The sequence below is a fragment of the Oryx dammah genome, unplaced genomic scaffold (assembly GCF_014754425.2).
Source record: "Oryx dammah isolate SB20612 unplaced genomic scaffold, SCBI_Odam_1.1 HiC_scaffold_1, whole genome shotgun sequence".
NCBI lineage: Eukaryota > Metazoa > Chordata > Mammalia > Artiodactyla > Bovidae > Oryx > Oryx dammah.
Genome location: NW_024070185.1, coordinates 6,327,912 through 6,348,067, shown reverse-complemented (window position 1 = coordinate 6,348,067; position 20,156 = coordinate 6,327,912).

The window sequence follows — 20,156 nt, the reverse complement described above, 5'->3', positions numbered from 1 at the left end:
TAAACACATATACCTTTAGAGCCATTTAAAGAATATGGGACTTCATCTCTGATAAACAACCATTTTTCCAGAATAAAATGACTAAGATGCCTTTCTCAAATCATGGTACTTTTACCTGTATTTTTTAAAATAATTTAATTATTTACTGGATTTCTTAAAAATTGGAGATAGCCCCCTGCCTAGTTTCAAAGTACTGTCACGTAATTGGTTTCTTGAGGCCCTAAATCTCTTTCTGAATGGCAGGGTGTGTTTACTTATTTACAGTTGGATCTATCAGAAAAAAACATTTTTAGGAGTGAAACATATATATATTATTACATGTCAGATATATGTATTATCAGGTTATGCGGGACATGAATGATAAGTTAAATTGGAGAAAAAAACTTTAGGAGAAAACTTTAAATAATTTTCAGAACATGCTTTCAGTCATATCTAAAAGCATGCATAAAAGAAACTGAGTGAAAAACTTCAGCATTTTACAAGCCACAATGTATACCTTACACTGTAATATCTTACACTTATTCTTTAAAGCAGTTCCACTAGATATGTGGGAGGCTGAGAAAAGGGGAAAGTATCACTTTATCTCTAAGGAGGAAAAAAAAATCCCCATTTTATAGTTAGGAAAAAAGTTTGTTAAGCAGAGAAGACGTTGTAATTTAAATTTCTTAATGGGAGGATTTCAAAATTCTAAGGGAGAACAGCTTAATTTCTTGGTTCTTCTATTCTGGAATCAACCTCTGGATCTTGAGACAGGGTGTGAAAGTTGTTTGCTTTTGGCCAGCTTTAGACTGGCTGTGCTGTCCTCAGTGGTTAAGAGAACACCCCGCCCCCACAGCACCCCAGGTCCAGTTGCTGCTTCCTGCCAGGTTTGCTACTTAGGAAACCAAGAGTGAGGACAAGCCGCTCTCCTAACCCAAAACACAGGCGCAGGTGGGCAGCATATTGGGATCTTCTGGGGGCGTCTCTGGATGAGGGACTGAGCCCTGGATCCCTAGAGACTTTGTGCAGTCTTAAAGACAGTGGATTTTCAGTTGAGTCAGGAGATTCAGGCTTAGCTCTGCCTTCTCTTTTGATAACACAGAATTTCTCTCCTCAGTTTCAAAACCCAGTTCAATGACAAGCAGAGAGTCATGTAAGTAAAAGCTAGGTTCTCCGCAGAAAGCTTCTCTCCCCTCCACTTTTTTTTTTTTGTTTGTTTGTGTGTGTGTCCTGCTTCGACGTTGAGATCATTGTCACTTCCCATGGGCTCTGGTTTTCCTCCTTACAGAGCAGAAGCCAGCTTTCGTACGTTCATAGCAAAAATGAAAGAAAAGGAAGACTTTCAAAAGAGAGACTGACTTGCTTATAAAAAGCCTGAACTCTTTGCAGATGTACCCATCTTGAATGGCTCATCGGGCTGAGAGGTGGGGATGGGTCAGGAAACTGACAGGCACCTGGGGAGGCTGAAGCTTGGGCTTGGTTGGGAGGCATGGTCAGCATGGCCACACCTTCCTGTCCGATTTTTCCCAGGTTTGCGCTCACCTGGCTTTTAAGCTTGTCCTTCTTTTCAAGCAATATTTATTGTGCATGTACTATGTGCAGGTTTACAAGATACCCTGGGCTCACATTTTCTAAAGAGCAATCTGGATGATCTTTCCACAGTCCTCTACACTACTGAAGATTTTCTTCCTTAATTTTGATAAATATCATTTTAGTTAGGACCACGGTACCATACTTCAAAGGGATGATCTGAAAGGTAACTTAAGACATCATGTTATCGGGGTGATAATTACTTTTAGTCAAGTCAAAATTCCATTCTTTTTCAGTTGAAATACAAAGAAAACTTTCTGTCAGGCTCCTTCCTACCTTTCAATTTTGACTAAGGAAAGCGCTAATTATTAACCAGTCAAAGATCACCGAATCTTTGTTCCAAGTGCCTGTTTATTTCTTGATTCAAGAATCATCTTCTTTCATTGTTATCAACTAGACAGTGAGATGAGTTTTTTTTTTTAAGAACATGTCTTTAAATTAATACTGTTCTCATGCCAGTGCTTCTCTGCTCCTTGAATTGAGAAGCTACCCCAAAGTTGAGATGCTATTTATATAGGAAACCAGAAAATACTGCATCACATGAAATAAGAATTTTTTGTGTGCTAGCAGAAAATCTGACATATATAAAGTAGGATTGGCCCTCCATATCTGTGGATTCTCCATACATTCAACCAACTGTGGATCAAAAATATTTCTTAAAAAATTCCAGAAATTTCCAGAAAGTAAAACTAGATATTCACAACTATTTATATAGCATTTACATTGTATTAGGTATTGTAAATAATCTAGAGATGATGTAAAGTAAACAGGAGGATTTGAGTAGGTTATAGGCATATAGTACACCACTTTTTATTTTTGATATCTGAAAGTGGAGAGGATGCCCAGTTACAGCCTTGACTTTGAGTCCATAGAAATGAGTATTCTTATGCCGAGTTTTTAAGCTGACGTTTTTGTGCTGGTTATTTATTTTGTCTTTTGCTGGTAGACAGTTGTATGTTCTAAAAGATGAATAAAAGTTTATGTAAATAAAATTTGAAATTGAAAACATGTTATCCACAAACAGTAACTTGGTATCTCTTGAGGCATGGAAAAAAGCTGCTGATATTTTATCAGTAGGAAACCTGTGGCACCTTGGTTGCCAGTGTCCTCAGAGGCTTCCTTGAGAATTATTCACCTTGATGGTTGTTAGAATGTGTTTATATATATAAATATATATATATATATATATATATAGAGAGAGAGAGAGAGAGATAGCTGTGAAAAAAATCAATAGTTTCTTTTTCTGTCACCTTTCTTATTATCTTGATAATTTCTTTTTTTTTTCCATCTTCTTCTAATTTTTAAAGTTTTGTTTTAGGTTTTCCTCGATTCCCCACATTGATGAACCAAACGAAAAAAAAATTCCCATTTTCAAAACATGAAAAATGAAGCAAAATGAACAGCCATATGCCTCAGATATATACTAGGAATAGTTTTCTTTTACTATTGTTTAAATTACTTTCAATTGCAATCATTCTCCTTTATATTTATTTTGCATTGCTTTTTATATAATTGTCCTTCCCCCTATATTATCCCTGTTTTCCACTCCATCCCTGCTCAAATGTTACCAGTGATCACAAACTAATGCCACTAAACAGGATATAGAACATTCATTCATTTAATTCTCTGATGTTGATTTCCTGTTCCTTTACGTCATAAACAATCATCACTTTCATCTTTTTAAAAAGGGGAAATGAATGTTTTAGTAAAGTTGAATTAAAAACCCTGATATTTTCAGTGAATGGCTGAACTCAGTTTCTAGCTTTCCCTTTCACTTAGGAAATCCCGAGTGCATTGAGGGACCAGTTTAGGCTTCAAACAAAATACAAAACCTCCTCAGTGCCTATTTGAAGAAGTTGCATTGAAAGCAGTAGCTGGGCTGTTACCAGTGTAATGAACCCCTGATCAAAAAGGATTCGAGAGAATTTAAAAAATGAGCTTGACTTTAAAAGACAATAAAAGCAGGGGAGATGGAGGTTGCAGGATGGAGGAGGAAATGACCAAGAAAAGAAAATATTTTAACTTTTATGCCTTGTAATGCTTTGCTTCATGAATCATTGTATCAAAATTTTAAAATGAGAGAATGCTATCACTCAGATTTTTGCAATACTTTCCCCCTTTTAATTTCACTAAGAACCTTCTAGAGTTTCACATTGGAAGCATTTACTATCCAAAAAAAAAAATCCAACATGTACTTTTAAATGAAGATGGAATTAAAATGAGTGGATTCTAATAGGTATGGTGGTTGAACATAGCTTTACTTTCCACATGCTTTTCATCCCATCATATTTTGGGGGCTTACTTTGTCTTTTTCACAATGTCTTTTGATTTTATGAAGATTCTTTCCTTTAAGCCTACCCTTCCAGTTCATCCTGTAACAAGCTGAAAACACTCAATTAATGTCAGCTATTAGAAGAAGGTGGCGCTAGTGGTAAAGAACACGCCTCCCAACGCAGGAGATGTAAGAGATGCAGGTTTGATCCTTGGGCTAGGAAGATCCCCTGGAGAAGGAAATGACAACCCACTTCTTGCTTGGAGAATCCCATGGACAGAGGAGCCTGGTGGGCTACAGTCCATAGATTCGCAAAGTTGGACACGTCTTAAGCGACTGAGCATTAAGCATGGATGCGTTAGATGACTTTCGTAGCCTTTGTGTGTTGTGCTTAGTCACTCAGTTATGTTCGTAGCCTTTAAATTTTAGTTTTGTACCTCGGGAGAGACGTGAACGCATACACACACACACACACAAACACACACAGCAAGCTGTATTCACTAACAGAATTTTAATTTGTTCATCCTTATGGTAAAGAAACGGAGAAGGCAATGGCACCCCACTCCAGTACTCTTGCCTGGAAAATCCCATGGATGGAGGAGCCTGGTGGGCTGCAGTCCCTGGGGTTGCTAAGGGTCAGACACCATTGAGCGACTTCACTTTCACTTTTCACTTTCATGCTTTGGAGAAGGAAATGGCAACCCACTCCAGTATTCTTGCCTGGAGAATCCCAGGGATGGGAGAGCCTGGCGGGCTGCCGTCTATGGGGTCGCACAGAGTCAGATACGACTGAAGCGACTTAGCAGCAGCAGCATGGTAAAGAAAAGCAATTGTTTTGTTTATCTTTGTAGACTTCCAAGAGAACTTCCTTCTCTGCAACTGAAAATGTTGCATGTAGTTTGGGGGCAGAGACTGGTAGCTGTTAACTGTGGTAACTTTAGTATTTCCAGCAATACGCAAAGCTTAGGATGGAGTTCTTTTCCATAATGTGCAACTTGAGAGATGGTTTTGAAAAATAATTGGAGTGAGTGATCAAGTATTTGCTCTCTTGTGGGCCTGAAGAACTCTGTGTCAGCGGCATTGTGCCTGCTCTAGAGTTGGAGGAATAAGCCTACTTTTGTGGTCTTAAAGAGCTTAAAATGTTACCATTGACTGAAGTGTCAAGAGAGTTTGGAAACAAGCAAGTTCTACAAAAGCTCGACATCCTAAAAAAAAGAAAAAAAGGAAGGAAAAGAAATGAAATGATTACCCATAAAGAGACTCTTAACAGAGATGATGATTCAGATTTATGTTGATGTAAATCTACTATAAAATAGAAAAATTTTTAAGGAAGTTTTATGCTGAGAAAGCATGACAGGTCACTCATATTATGACTGTCTTCATGATTATCATTGACAGCTATGTTTATGACCAAATAAAGCAGAAGTCACTTCAGTTTATTATCAGAGACAGTCAACCAAAGTGAATTAAAAATGCATTATTTAAACAGTCATAAACAAGCATCTCCACTTAATAGATAAGAATGGACCAGAGAAGGAAGACAGTGTTCATGTGGTCAGTGAATTTAGGAACAAGCTTTTTTGACTTTAAAACAGTGAACTTTCCAGATATGACTTTGATTCCATGAGTATGAGTTTAAATCTGAACAGAATATACTTCTTTGTGTTTTGCTTCAGTGTTCATGATGTACCAGACTAAGCTAATATACAATTTACAATGTTGATCAGTTCAATTCAGTTGCTCAGTCACGTTCCTGTGGACTGCAGCACGCCAGGCTTCCCCGTCCATCACTGACTCCCAGAGCTTGCTCAAACTTGAATCAGTGATGGATCCAACCATCTCATCCTCTGCTGTCCCTTTCCCCTCCTGCCTTCAATCTTTCCCAGCATGAGGGTCTTTTCCAATGAGGCAGTTCTTAACTTCAGGTGGCCAAGGTATTGGAGCTTCAGCTTCAGCATCAGTCCTTCTGGTGAATATTCAGGACTGATTTCCTTTAGAGTGGACTGGTTGGATCTCTTTGCTGTCCAAGGGACTCTTAAAAGTCTTCTCCAACATTACAGGTCAAAAGCATCAATTCTTCAGCACTCAGCTTTCTTCATAGTCCAACTCTCACATCTGTACTACTGGAAAAACCATAGCTTTAACTAGATGGACCTTTGTCAGCAAAGTGGTGTCTCTGCTTTTTAATATGCTGTCTAGGTTGGTTATAACTTTTCTTCCGAGGAATAAGCGTCTTTTAATTTCATGGCTGCAGTCACCACCTGCAGTGATTTTGCAGCCCAAGAAAATAAAGTCTGTCACTGTTTCCATTGTTTCCCCATATATTTGCCATGATGGGATGCCATGATCTTAGTTTTCTGAATGTTGAGTTTTAAGCCAGCTTTTTCACTCTCCTTTTTCACTTTCATCAAGAGGTTCTTTAGTTCTTCTTCACTTTCTGCCATTAGGGTGGTTTCATCTGCATATCTGAGGTTATTGATATTTCTCCCTGCAATCTTGATTCCAGCTTGTGCTTCATCCAGCCTGGCATTTTGCATGATGTACTCTGCATATAAGTTAAATGAGCAGGGTGACAATATACGGCCTTGACGTACTCCTTTCCCAATTTGGAACCATTCCGTGTTCCATGTCTGGTTCTAATTGTTGCTTCTTGACCTGCATACAGATTTCTCAGGAGGCTAGTCAGGTGGTCTGGTATTCCCACCTCTTGAAGAATTTTCCTCAGTTTGTTGTGATCTACACAGTCAAAGGCTTTGGTATAGTCAATAAAGCAGAAGTAGATATTTTTCTGGAACTCTCTTGCTTTTGCTATGATCCAACAGATGTTGGCAATTTGACCTCTGGTTCCTCTGCCTTTTCTAAATCCTGCTTGAACATCTGGAAGTTCTCAGTTCACTTGGAGAATTTTGAGCCCTGCTTTGCTAGCTTGTGAGATGAGTGGAATTGTGTGTCAGTTTGGACATTCTTTGGCATTGCCTTTCTCTGGGATTGAAATGAAAATTGACCTTTTCCAGTCCTGTAGCCACTGCTGAGTTTTCCAAATTTGCTGGCATATTGATGCAGCACTTTAACCGAATCGTTTTTTACGGTTTGAAATTACTCAGGTGGAATTCCGTCACCTCCACTAGCTTTGTTCTTAGTGATGCTTCCTAAGTCCCACTTGACTTCAGATTCCAGGATGTCTGGCTCTAGGTGAGTGATAGCACCATTGTGGTTATCTGGGTCCTGAAGATTTTTTTCATATAGTTCTGTGTATTCTTGCCACCTCTTCTTAATATCTTCTGCTTCTGTTAGGCCCATACTATTTCTGTCCTTTACTGAGCCCATCTTTGCATGAAATGTTCTCTTGATATCTCTAATTTTCTTGAAGAGATTTCTAGACTTTCCCAATCTATTGTTTTACTCTATTTCTTTATATTGATCACGGAGGAAGGCTTTTTATCTCTCCTTGCTATTCTTTGGAACTCTGCGTTCAGATGGATATATCTTTCCTTTTCTCCTTTGCCTTTAAATTCTCTGCTTTTCTCAGCTATTTGTAAGGCCTCCTCAGACAACCATTTTGCCTTTTTGCATTTCTTTTTCTTGGGGATGGTCTCGATCACTTCCTTCTGCACAATGACACAAACCTCCGTCCATAGTTCTTTAGGCACTCAGTCTATCAAATCTAATTCTTTGAATCTATTTGTCACAATGATCATGTGTGGCTCAAATCAGGAATTTTTTCCCTATCTTTTATAAGCACAAGCTGTGTGGCTCTTAGCAAATAATTTGGTGGTAATTTCCCACAGTCCCTATAGAAATTAATAACATTTCATCTTCTTTCCTGTAAATCTTATCAATTTAGGCTCCAATACCTGGAGATCTTTAAACAATTGGTAAGACTTATGGTGAATGTTTAGAAAACTTGCACTGAAGATTTTATGTGCATATAATTGTTTCAATCCTTTTCTTAGTTACCAATTTCTTTTAGGTTGATAAAAGAACTGCACCTATAGCATGCTTATGTAAGACAGTCACTTCTGAAATAACACTTTATCAGCATTTGTGACATCCTAATATATGTTAAATTAATCACCCTAATTATTTGTCAACCTGAAATGTGGATTTTATTTCTGTCTTAAAAAACAGATGAACTAGTGTGAGAAAATCAGAACATTATGGGAACCACTTTCTGGGAAACAATATGGATGGAAGAGGACAATGTGCTTTTGATATCTGTCTTTGGGGCTTCCCCTAAAAAGTGATTTGCCAAAGAGCTCTGTGGATGGATGGCATAGACTTACTCATTTTACTTAACAGATAAAATGAAAACCAGTAACACAAATGATAGGAAGAAGATGGTTTTTAAAAAACCAGTTCCTTCCTATTGTGTGTGTTAGTTGTGTGTGTGTGTGTGTGTGTGCTCAGTTGTGTCCAATTCTTTGCAAACCTATGGACTATAGCCCACCAAGCCCCTCTGTCCATGGAATTCAACAGGCAAGAATACTGGAGTGGGTATTCTCTTCTCTGGGGCATCTTCCTGACCCAGGGACTGAACCCGTGTGTCCTGCATTGCAGAGCCACCAGGGAAGCCTTCCTTCCTATTATCTATATTTCAATGTTTAATCTTCAAAATTGAGAGTAGAAATGGAAACACAAAACCTGCCAAATCCTGGTCACTTCAGAAAACAAATGGCACATTGAATTGAATCCATGATTATCCAATAAATGTACAGGAAGAGAATAATCAATGGATTATTGGTAAAAAAAAGAAACAAACCACTTATTGATTTGTTTTCTAAGTTTAAAAAAATGATCCAAATCATAGGGAAACTCTTTAAAGGAAAATGCTAAAAATATTCTTTAAAAACACATGGTAAAAGCTGACATTTCAGACTCAAAGTAACATTTGGCAAGGGCCTGCTCTCATGATGTGTTAGTTATGTTTAACTCTGGTATTTTTTTTTTTTTTTTAACAAATGACTAAACCTGGACCTCAGGTTCCCTGGGCCAAGACATCATCTTTTATGACACATTTCTACACAAACATACTCCCCCAAGGTCATCACTCACCTTCTTAAACACCAGGGGAGCATAAGCCAACGTTTTAATTTACAGAGCAAATTTATACACAGTACTAAAAGACACAGGCTCCTATTGGGGGCTGCCACCAAGGTACAGAAGCATATGGAGTGGCTCAGGGCGGCCAGAAAGTCTTTTATATTTTGCCCATGCATTTACACTCACATTCTTACTCTCTCTTAACCTCTTTTTTTTCTGTAATAGTTGTAACCAGCGCCAGCACCCTGCTTGAAAAAGTACAAGGAGTCATGGTTCAGAAAGAACAGGGTTGAAATAATGGGTTCTTACTATAATAGGAAGCAAAAAGGGAAACCAGCATCAGGAAGATGAACAAATGAATTAGTGGCCAGGAGTCTCTTTTGTGCCCCTCCAGATGCATGACCCCATGAAATCAGCAAGCAAATAACAATCACTGCTACTAGTTTGTAAATTTAAGAATATTTCTGGCAGGAATTTTAGGCTACATATCATATTTCACTTCTAATGTTCATTTAGAAATCTCTTCCACCAGAAAAATCTTTGCTCCATCCCCCCATTTTTCTGAATACTTTTTTTTTTAAATCACTATGTTTTCTTGGTAAGACAAGGAAGAGAAAATTGATAAATAATCAAAATATGTCATGGAGAAGGAAGCAGGGAAGGCAAAGTTTTGTAGAGATACAAAGAAAGGCATATTAGAGAAAAACAATTCATGAGTCAAATGACCAACTGTTTTTCCCCATTCCCCCTTTTAAAAATCAGTCTTGTTGTCCAAAATAAATTTGACTTGTGGTTGAAAAATTCAAAACCATAACAAAATCTATATCACACATGCTCTCTTGCCTTTAGTCATGTCTGCTTAAACATTGTTTGCTTCAGTAGAATCAGGAAATTTTGCTAAAGGATGTTTGAGATTGGTGTGTGTGTGTGTGTGTGTGTGTGTGTGTGCACGCAGGCACATGCGTGTGTCTTCTTTTTCTTGAGGTTCTGGTTCCTTGACTCTGTACTAGCATCCTTTTCATAAATAATCCTTCTCCTTCTTCTGAGTTTCTCTTTATTTATTCCTTCATCAAATATTTATCAGATGAATGGATAGACCACCTTTAAAAACTTTTGCCTAATTTCAATAAAGACACTAACATTTTGAAATGCTTTGTCACTTCTTCTTTCTTTTTTTCTATATCTTTGATTCCACACAGGATGAGGGAAAGAAATAGAGATGCATTTTCTTTAAACAGAACAACTGACTGGTTTTCATCCACTCGTCATTCAACATGAATTCACTGAGTTTCTACAAGAAACTGGGACTGGTTCTAGCCACTTTTCTAAGTGTCTCCACGAAAATGCTGTTCTTTGGCTGGTGGATTCCTCCTGATAGTCTAATATTTGTGTTCACTTGTTTTCAATTTTTATATATTTCTTCATTGTGTCTCATCATAAAGAAAAAGTCAGAATTTTCTAAACCAAGGTATGTTGAACACTGGTAACTTGTAGATATTAATGGGCAAAAGTTTTAAATCCTGGAGTAAAGCACATTTTGGCATAGTTACACGCTCTGTAACCTCATAGGAGACAGAAAGAAATACTGAAAGTTTTGCAGAAGTTATGCTGCAAAGCAACAGTTTAACTTTGTCTAATCTTGTATTTTTCAAACATTCCTGATGACAGAACTGATTTTCAGAGAATGTCTATTAATATCTTGCTGGATACCCAGTTTCAGAGACGCAACTTGTTATGGTTAACAAGTTCCCATGAGTTCAAACTAAGAAGAACACAAGTGTGATGATTATGATAAGATGATGCACTTGATAGAAAGTGAGTCAGTTCAGTTCAGTTCAGTCACTCAGTCGTGTCCGACTCTTTGCAACTCCATGAATCGCAGCACGCCAGGCCTCCCTGTCCATCACCAACACCTGGAGTTCACTCACACTCATGTCCATCGAGTCAGTGATGCCATCCAGCCATCTCATCCTCTGTTGTCCCCTTCTCCTCCTGCCCCCAATCCCTCCCAGCATCAGTCTTTTCCAATGAGTCAACTCTTCGCATGAGGTGGCCAAAGTACTGGAGTTTCAGCTTTAGCATCATTCCTTCCAAAGAAATCCCAGGACTGATCTCCTTCAGAATGGACTGGTTGGATCTCCTTGCAGTCCAAGGGACTCTCAAGAGTCTTCTCCAACACCACAGTTCAACAGCATCAATTCTTTGGCACTCAGCTTTTTTCACAGTCCAACTCACACATCCATACATGACCACTGGAAAAACCATAGCCTTGACTAGACGGACCTTAGTCAGCAAAGTAATGTCTCTGCTTTTTAATATGCTATCTAGGTTGGTCATAACTCTCCTTCCAAGGAGTAAGCGTCTTTTAATTTCATGGCTGCCGTCATCATCTACAGTGATTTTGGAGCCCCCCCAAATAAAGTCTGACACTGTTTCCACTGTTTCCCCATCTATTTCCCATGCAGTGATGGGACCGGATGCCATGATCTTCATTTTCTGAGTGTTGAGTTTTAAGCCAACTTTTTCATTCTCCTCTTTTACTTTCATCAAGAGGCTTCTTAGCTCCTCTTCACTTTCTGCCTAAAGGGTGGTGTCATCTGCATATCTGAGGTTATTGATATTTCTCCCAGCAATCTTGATTCCAGCTTGTACTTCTTCCAGTCCAGCGTTTCTCACAATATACTCTACATATAAGTTAAATAAGCAGGGTGACAATATACAGCCTTAACATACTCCTTTTCCTATTTGGAACATCTGTTGTTCCATGTCCAGTTCTAACTGTTGCTTCCTGACCTGCATATAGGTTTCTCAAGAGGCAGGTCAGGTGGTCTGGTATTCCCATCTCTTGAAGAATTTTCCACAGTTTATTGTGATCCACACAGTCAAAGGCTTTGACATAGTCAATAAAGCAGAAATAGATGTTTTTCTGGAACTCTCTTGCTTTTTCCATGATCCAGCGGATGTTGGCAATTTGATCTCTGGTTCCTCTTCCTTTTCTAAAAGCAGCTTGAACATCTGGAAGTTCGCGTATTGCTGAAGCCTGACTTGGAGAATTTTGAGCATTACTTTACTAGTGTGTGAGATGAGTGCAATTTTGTGGTAGTTTGAGCATTCTTTGGCATTCCCTTTCTTTGGGATTGGAATGAAAACTGACCTTTTCCAGTCCTGTGGCCACTGCTGAGTTTTCCAAATTTGCTGACATATTGAGTGCAGCACTTTCATAGCATCATTGTGAGTAGATGGACAGATAACTTGCTCTAAGTTGAGAAAACATACATATTATCCCTGTCACTGGTTTTGGCACATTTTGGCTTGAGAAATGATAAAAGGCCAGATTTAGAAATGAACCAAAGCACGGGAAAGGCATAATCTTTACAATTATTTTTTGGGCCATTTCTATACCTTGTTGGCAAGTAGGTCATCTTCTTTAATGTGGTTTTCTCATTTTTAGAAACATGGATACTCTTGCCCAATTCATAGGGTTCTTTGTAAGATTAAATTGGAAAATTGATTTAAAACATCTGATACATCTGGGTTCACTGGAACTATTCAATAAAAGAGCATTTTCTTTCCTTCCTTCCAGCCTGGTGTTCTGACTTTGAGAAGACAACACAGATACCTATCGCAAATCTTTTTCCTTAAGGAAATCTTCAGGAGGAAAGAACTCAAACTAGGAAAAGTTTAACTATAACAATATAGTTATTTTAGTTAATACGTATTTTTGTCATTGTTATTACCTGCTGGGCAATGTACTAAGTATTTTGGAAAAAATGAGCTCATTTAACTCTTGTCACAATCCACTGAAAAGATTACTATTATTATCACATTTCACAGATGAGGAAACTGAGGGGTGTCATTTGCATGAGACCCTACAAGGGATGCTGCTAGAAGATTGTTCTCATAGGAAATATGCAGCATAGTTTAAAAGAGCAAGCAGGCATGGAAAGAGGCAGCACATACATCCTGGTTACAATTTAATATGAGTATCAAACTACAAAGAAGACTTAACCTTAAATATGTCTACAGAAAGGAGGACTTGAAGAGACCAGATGCCTACTGCATATTCTTGAGTGTGGGTATGTGAGAGGGAGAGTCAGAAAGACAGAGAGAGAGAGACAAACAAACAGATAGACAGAGCCTTCACTATATAAAGCATTTTAGCATATGCTGACTGTCTCACACATGTGCATGTTGCAAACCCATGGACCATAGCCTGCCAGGCTCCTCTGTCCATGGGATTCTCCAAGCAAGAATACTGGAGTTGGTTGCCATGCCCTCCTCCAAGGGATCTTCCTGATCCAGGGATCAAACCTGGGTCTCTTACATCTCCTGCATTTGCAGGATTCTTTACCACTAGTTCCACCTGGGAAGCCCAATGTTTAAATTGAGGACAGGAAAGGCAGAAAAGAGATCTGTCATGCCTTGTGAGTGAAAACACTGAGGGGCCAAATATAGGATGAGCTATTTAGAGATTACCTAGTTAGGAAACTCTTAGTATCTGCATGATTGTAATCACCATGCTATCTTTCTACTTGGAACATGGTTCAAACTAGATCCACAGGTTACTGTCAAGACAGATCAAGACATTACTGATGCTATTCTAATTAAAGTGTGTTCATGAAAGGGTATGATACCTAAGAACTTTGACAAAATTTTGAGAATACATAGCAATTGCTCTTGCCTTACCTTACTTCATTACCTGTGTGTCCTGGTTTACCAAGATAGGTTATTCTGGGAATTTGGAAGACACGTCTAAGTGCAGAGGCTCTCTTTTCCCTTTTTCTGAATCTTAATTATTTCTCTTCTTAGAAACTTTCTCAAATTCCTCAAAGATGATTCCTCCATCGATCATGATCCTTTAATGGGTGAGATAATTGGCCATAATTACCTAGCTGGAAAGGTGCAGGCCAGGATTTTGTACCCAGTTACCTATTACTAGAAAGCAGACCAAGCAAACCCACCTCATCCATCACCATTGATGTCTTTCTTTAGGGTTGGTTCTCCCCTGAGTACTCATTCTCACTTGCAAATTTGGGAACAACAGGATTATGGAACATTGATGGGTTTTCATGACTGCAGCCATGAAATTATAAGATGCTTGCTCCTTGGAAGAAAAGTTATGACCAACCTAGACAGCTTATTAAAAAGCAGAGACATTGCCAACAAAGGTCCTTCTAGTCAAAGCTATGGTTTTTCCAGTAGTCATGTATGGATGTGAGAGTTGAACTATAAAGAAAGCTGAGCACCAAAGAACTGATGCTTTTGTCCCCTTGGACAGCAAGGAGATCCAGCCAGTCCATCCTAAAGGAAATCAGTCCTAAATTGGAAGGACTGATGCTAAAGCTGAAACTCCAATACTTTGGCCACCTGATGTGAAAAACTGACTCATTTGAAAAGACCCTGATGCTGGGAAAGATTGAAGGCAGGAGGAGAAGGGGATGACAGAGGATGAGATGGTTGGATCGCATCACTGACTCAGTGGACATGAGTTTGGGTAAACTCCAGGAGTTGGTGATGGACAGGGAGGCCTGGCACGCTGCAGTCCATGGGGTCACAAAGAATCGGACACAACTGAGTGACTGAACTGACTGACTGATGATGGGTTTTCAACAGAAGACACCTTAGGGATACAGTGACTGTCCTCCTCCTTGACAGAAAGGACACAGAAACTTGGAGGTTAAATCTCACAAGGGCAGAAGTCACTCTTTCTTTCCAGATTCAAAGCAATTAGTCTCACAGTGCCACAAGCTTTTTTTCCCCCCTCTTTTAATTAATTTATTTTTTTAAATATAAATTTATTTAATTGGAGGCTAATTACTTTACAATATTGTAGTGGTTTTGCCATACATGAATCCACCACAGGTGTACATGTGTTCCCCATCTTGAACCTCCCTCCCAACTCCCTCTCCATCTCATTAATTTATGTGAATTATGTGAATTAATTTAAGTGAATGGTAAAATGTTCCAATCACATATAATAAACCTTATATGATATTTACTACAAACATTTGCATACAATTTCATAAACCAAAAAAAAAAAAAAGGCATTAAGTACCTAAAATTCTGGCCTCCAGTTTTTCTCATCTGTCTTTAGGCTCCAGATCTCATCTCATTATGTTTGGCAGAATTCAAATGCTCTGATGGCTCAATACTGTCATTTTTAAAAAATCCTTTAGCAGTTTTATTTTTTTATATATATATTCCACTTTCAAGCAAGCTTCATTTGCTTGAATGTTTATTGTAAAGCACCAAGTACAATGATTTCCACTTTTATAATTAATGAGGAGATCTGGAAAAATAATTTTAGTTGGTAAGGCAAGAGCAATTGCTATGTATTCTCAAAATTTTGTCAAAGTTCTTAGGTATCATACCCTTTCATGAACACACTTTAATTAGAATAGCATCAGTAATGTCTTGATCTGTCTTGACAGTAACCTGTGGATCTAGTTTGAACCATGTTCCAAGTAGAAAGATAGCATGGTGATTACAATCATGCAGATACTAAGAGTTTCCTAACTAGGTAATCTCTAAATAGCTCATCCTATATTTGGCCCCTCAATGTTTTTACTCACAAGGCATGACAGATCTCTTTTCTGCCTTTCCTGTCCTTCTCAATTTAAACATTATATAAATTAAAAGAATGTCTTCTGTGTTTGAAATGTACTCAAAGACCCAGGAAACCTGGATGAGCAAGTTAATGCTATTCAGTTGAATAAATTAGTAAAATGTGTTTTCACCAGGAGAATCTTGCAAGTAAAATGTAGCATGGAAAACTGTGTTCCTGACTTTTACTTAGTGATGTGAGAAATGTCACATGTAGGCATCACTCCCTGAAGTCCCTGTGGAAAGGACGAGTAATATGAATATATACATGGCTAAGGACTCTTCACTTCTGAGACTCTGTAATTCTATTCTGTGTCTGTAAGAGTCGTCTGGTTGGGTCTTTACTGTCTTGAATAATTTCTCTCCATAGTAGGATATTAACTATAAAAAATGTAGGAATAAATGCAAATGTATGTTTCAAATATTTTCCTTTGAATATTCACTGTGTATTGGAGTTTATTCCTTTGGTTATAACAAAAGTTTCCTAGACTCAGTACTTCCAATGGAAAAAAATCAGAAACTTAAAGAAAACCCTGAAATCAAATCCTAGCTCTAGTTCTTAGGAGCTGTGTTGCCTTGATCTCTTACTTACCTTCTCTGAGACTCAAGATCTTCATTGATAAAGAAAAGGAGCGTAGTTAAGTGAGACCTGCCTGGTAAAACAGTGAGGATGGAGTGATTTAGAAGTGATCTGGCACTAGATGGTTCTGGGTTGGTCTTCCTCAAATATAAATTTCTCAATGTTAAGGAGAGAAAACTGAAATATGTGAAGCAAAACTGAACTATGCAAAGGCTTGAACAGGTACTTCACAAAAGATTCTGTCTAAATGAGCACTATCCCTATGAAAAGCTGCTTTTGTTGTTGTTGTTCAGTCACTCAATTGTGTCTGACTCCTGCTTATCACCTGGACTATAGCCTGCCAAGGTTTAGTCCCTGAACTAAATCCTCTGTCCGTGGGATTTCCCAGGCTAGAATACCGGGGTGGGTAGCCATTCCCTTCTCCAGGGGATCATCCCAACCCAAGGGTCAAACCCGGCTCTCTTGAATTGCAGGAAGATTCTTTACCATCTAAGCCATCAGTTCAGTTCAGTTCAGTTGCTCAGTCATGTCCGACTCTTTGTGACCCCATGAACCGCAGCACTCCAGGCCTCTGTGTCCATCACCAACTTCTGGAGTTTACCCAAACTCAAGTCCATTGAGTCAATGATGCCATCTAACCATCTCATCCTCTGTCATCCCTTTCTCCTTCTGCCTTCACCTCCTCCTGCCTCCTGCCTCCTTTCCCAACATCAGGGTCTTTTCAAATGAGTCAGCTCTTCATATCAGGTGGCCAAAATATTGGAGTTTCAACTTCAACATCAGTCCTTCCAATGAACACCCAGAACTGATTTCCTTTAGGATGTACTGGTTGGATATCCTTGCAGTCCAAGGGACTCTCAAGAGTCTTATTTAACTCATGTGCAGAATACATCATGAAAAACGCTGGGCTGGAAGAAGCACAAGCTGGAATCAAGATTGCCAGGAGAAATATCAATAACCTCAGATATGCAGATGACACCACCCTTATGACAGAAAGTAAAGAAGAACTAAAGAGCCTCTTGATGAAAGTGAAAGTGGAGAGTGAAAAATTTGGCTTAAAGCTCAACATTCAGAAAACTAAGATCATGGCATCTGGGCCCATCACTTCATGGGAAATAGATGGGGAAACAGTGGCAACAGTGGCTGACTTTATTGTTTTGAGCTCCAAAATCACTGCAGATGGTAACTGCAGCCATGAAATTAAAAGATGTTTACTCCTTGGAAGGAAAGTTATGACCAACCTAGATAGCATATTAAAAAGCAGAAACATTGCTTTGCCAACAAAGGTCCATCTAGTCAAGGCTATGGTTTTTCCAGTGGTCATGTATGGGTGTGAGAGTTGGACTATAAAGAAAGCAGAAGCCACCAGGGAAGCCCATAATACTTCCATAAGAGTTTAATAATAATAATAATAACAATAATAATAACCCTAAACAACATAGCCTTCAGATTTTGCAAGGCAGAGTAATGACAATGCACAATGACCAGTAGAATATCATTGATTTCACTCCCCTCATTGTTTGGGTTCTCAATAAGGGTACTTTTTCTATTGCTTGTATAAAGTACCCCTTTTTTTGGTGCCATTAAGTCCATCTCTGATAAACTCTTTAAAGTAATCTTCCCAGGATCTCAATGGACATGAGTTTGAGTAAGCTCTGGGAGCTGGAGAAGGACAGGGAAGCCTGGCATGCTGCAGTCCATGGGGTCAAAAAGAGTTGGACACGACTGAGTGACTGAACAACAGTAGCATCTCTAATTTTTTTTCATATTTCAATTCTTACCAGTTGCCTTTGTAAGATTAGCCAGTCCCTACTGAAAGTAACTCAGTGGCTCTTCTGTGGTCCATATTACTGGCAACCAGGAAAAGTTTAGTTGTTTTGGAAGCAAAACCTGCTGCAATGAGTGATTTACAGACTTCATTTTTGGAAAGCAGTTTGTTTTATTCTTTATATCATTCTATTATTTATATATGGCTTCAGAACAAGTGAAACATATAGTCTGGTTATTGTCAGGATGTGGAGGAAGCCAAAACAGTGTGGAAATGTAACTTTGTGAATTCTTTCATGTGACAGTTGTAAGCATGATTTTTTAGAGTGTGTATACAGTATGCTTGGATATCCTGTCTCAGGGAAGAGGTGCCGTCACCTAAAAGGAAGGAGAAATAAAATCAGATCTGGAATTATGCCCAATTATGTTATTGCCACCTCTAAGTGGTGCCAATTTATTCAGTTTAGAATCTCCAGTGATTCTTAAGAGGAGATGTCAGGAAAATTGACCCTGGCATTCTGAAAGAGAATTCTGCTTACCGAAAAAAAATTGAATTTTCCTCTCTTTGATTATTGGTGACATCTTCATGAAACAGTAGAAATAACGGTTTTACTGGGTTGATTTTCCAATGTGGCACACAATCAAATATTTAATCAATTGCAAAATACTACAAGTTCAAAAATATCTTTGGAGATAAGCCTTTTTAATTGGCTCATGACATTCATTGAATTTAAATCACAATTCATCAAATGGGTGTCTTGTGGACAGTTCATGGGTGGTTAATACTATTTCATTTTATTAATATTTCTTGTCATATCCTAAATAACTGTCCGTCCAAGAACATTTTTTAAACTTGGAACAGACTTCCATTATACAAATTGACAGAAACTTAAAATCAGCTAAGAAAATTATTAATAGCTGGCGCATTGATTCTGACTTAAAATCTTATGTGAACCTAAAAAGACCCAAGGTTTTGAGAGCACAATTTGAAAACAAACCACCTCCAAACAGCCTGGCAGGTCTGCACCTTTCTGTTGCTTCCTTTTGCCAGAGGCACCACAACTATGGGCTTAACATAAACATTCAGTTTCCTTAAGAAATCATTTCACTGTCAACGTTCCCAGTAGATGCAATGAATTTCCATTCCTTAGTGAATTCTAAATAATGAGCCCAGGTAAACCTTTGAGGTTCAGCTTGGCTTGAACCCGGATCCACATGATTAAATGCTTATTCAAAACTCTTTCATCTGGAAGTCGTACAAGAAGGCTTGTTTTTGTTTTACTGCCTTTCTTAAAGCGTTTCAGTATTTCCAGTTTGACTCCCATCTCATACCAGAAGGTGAAAAGACATTGGAAATGATTGCTCTCTCAGAGAATTTCAAAAGAAGCTCTGGGTTTGATTTGGAGTAAACATTTGGCTTTGTTTTCAATTTTCTGACCCGAATGGCTTAGCCTTTTGAGGTCTCTTTATAATAGATATAATTTTATCATTCTGGTGGTGACTACATTTGCACAATAAATTGGAGAATTGAGCCAATTATCCACATAGTTCAAGCTAGAATGTTTTTTTTTTTTGCCTTAATTTTATAGATACTTCATGAAAGTAAGCATTTGAAGGAGGACCCTTCTTTTGATACTTTCTTTAATTCCTCACAATTTGTATTGCTGATAAATTATTTAATACAACCTTAGTTATATTTTCTCATATGTGGACCAAAAATACACAAAGACTTGGAAAATCTTGAGTAATAAGTCATTTTTCTACTTAAATATACTCTCTTCTCCCTTATCATTTAAAAGTTTGGAAAATTTTTAATTTTGAGAAGGTAGGTGAACTGATTTGATGTAGATTATTTTATACAAAGTAAGAACATTCTAAGGAATCATCTGTGTGCAGCTTTGAGTGAAATGATGTAGCACAGCAAATACTGTGTGATCAAATGCCTACAATATATGAGTGATTTCTTACTGAAAACTTAAAAAAATATTCTCACATGCAAGAGATTTCAACATTTATTATTGAATTGAAATTATTAATTATTAAAAACTCTTAAAGAAGACAAACTCTTAAACTCATAAACTCTTAAAGAAGATAACACATCAAAACATAGATTTTTATGTTTATTGAAACATAGTTAGATTAGATGAAGGTGAATACTAGGTTTGCCAACTTCTTAGCTGGCTCTGCCTCAAAGAATGGAAACCCATTCTTAGTTTGAGAAGTTCAGAGACTTCCCTGGTGGTCCAGTGGTTAAGACTTTGCCTTCAAATGCACGGGGTCTGTGTTGATCCTTGGTTGGGGAGCTAAGATCCCACATGACTCAGG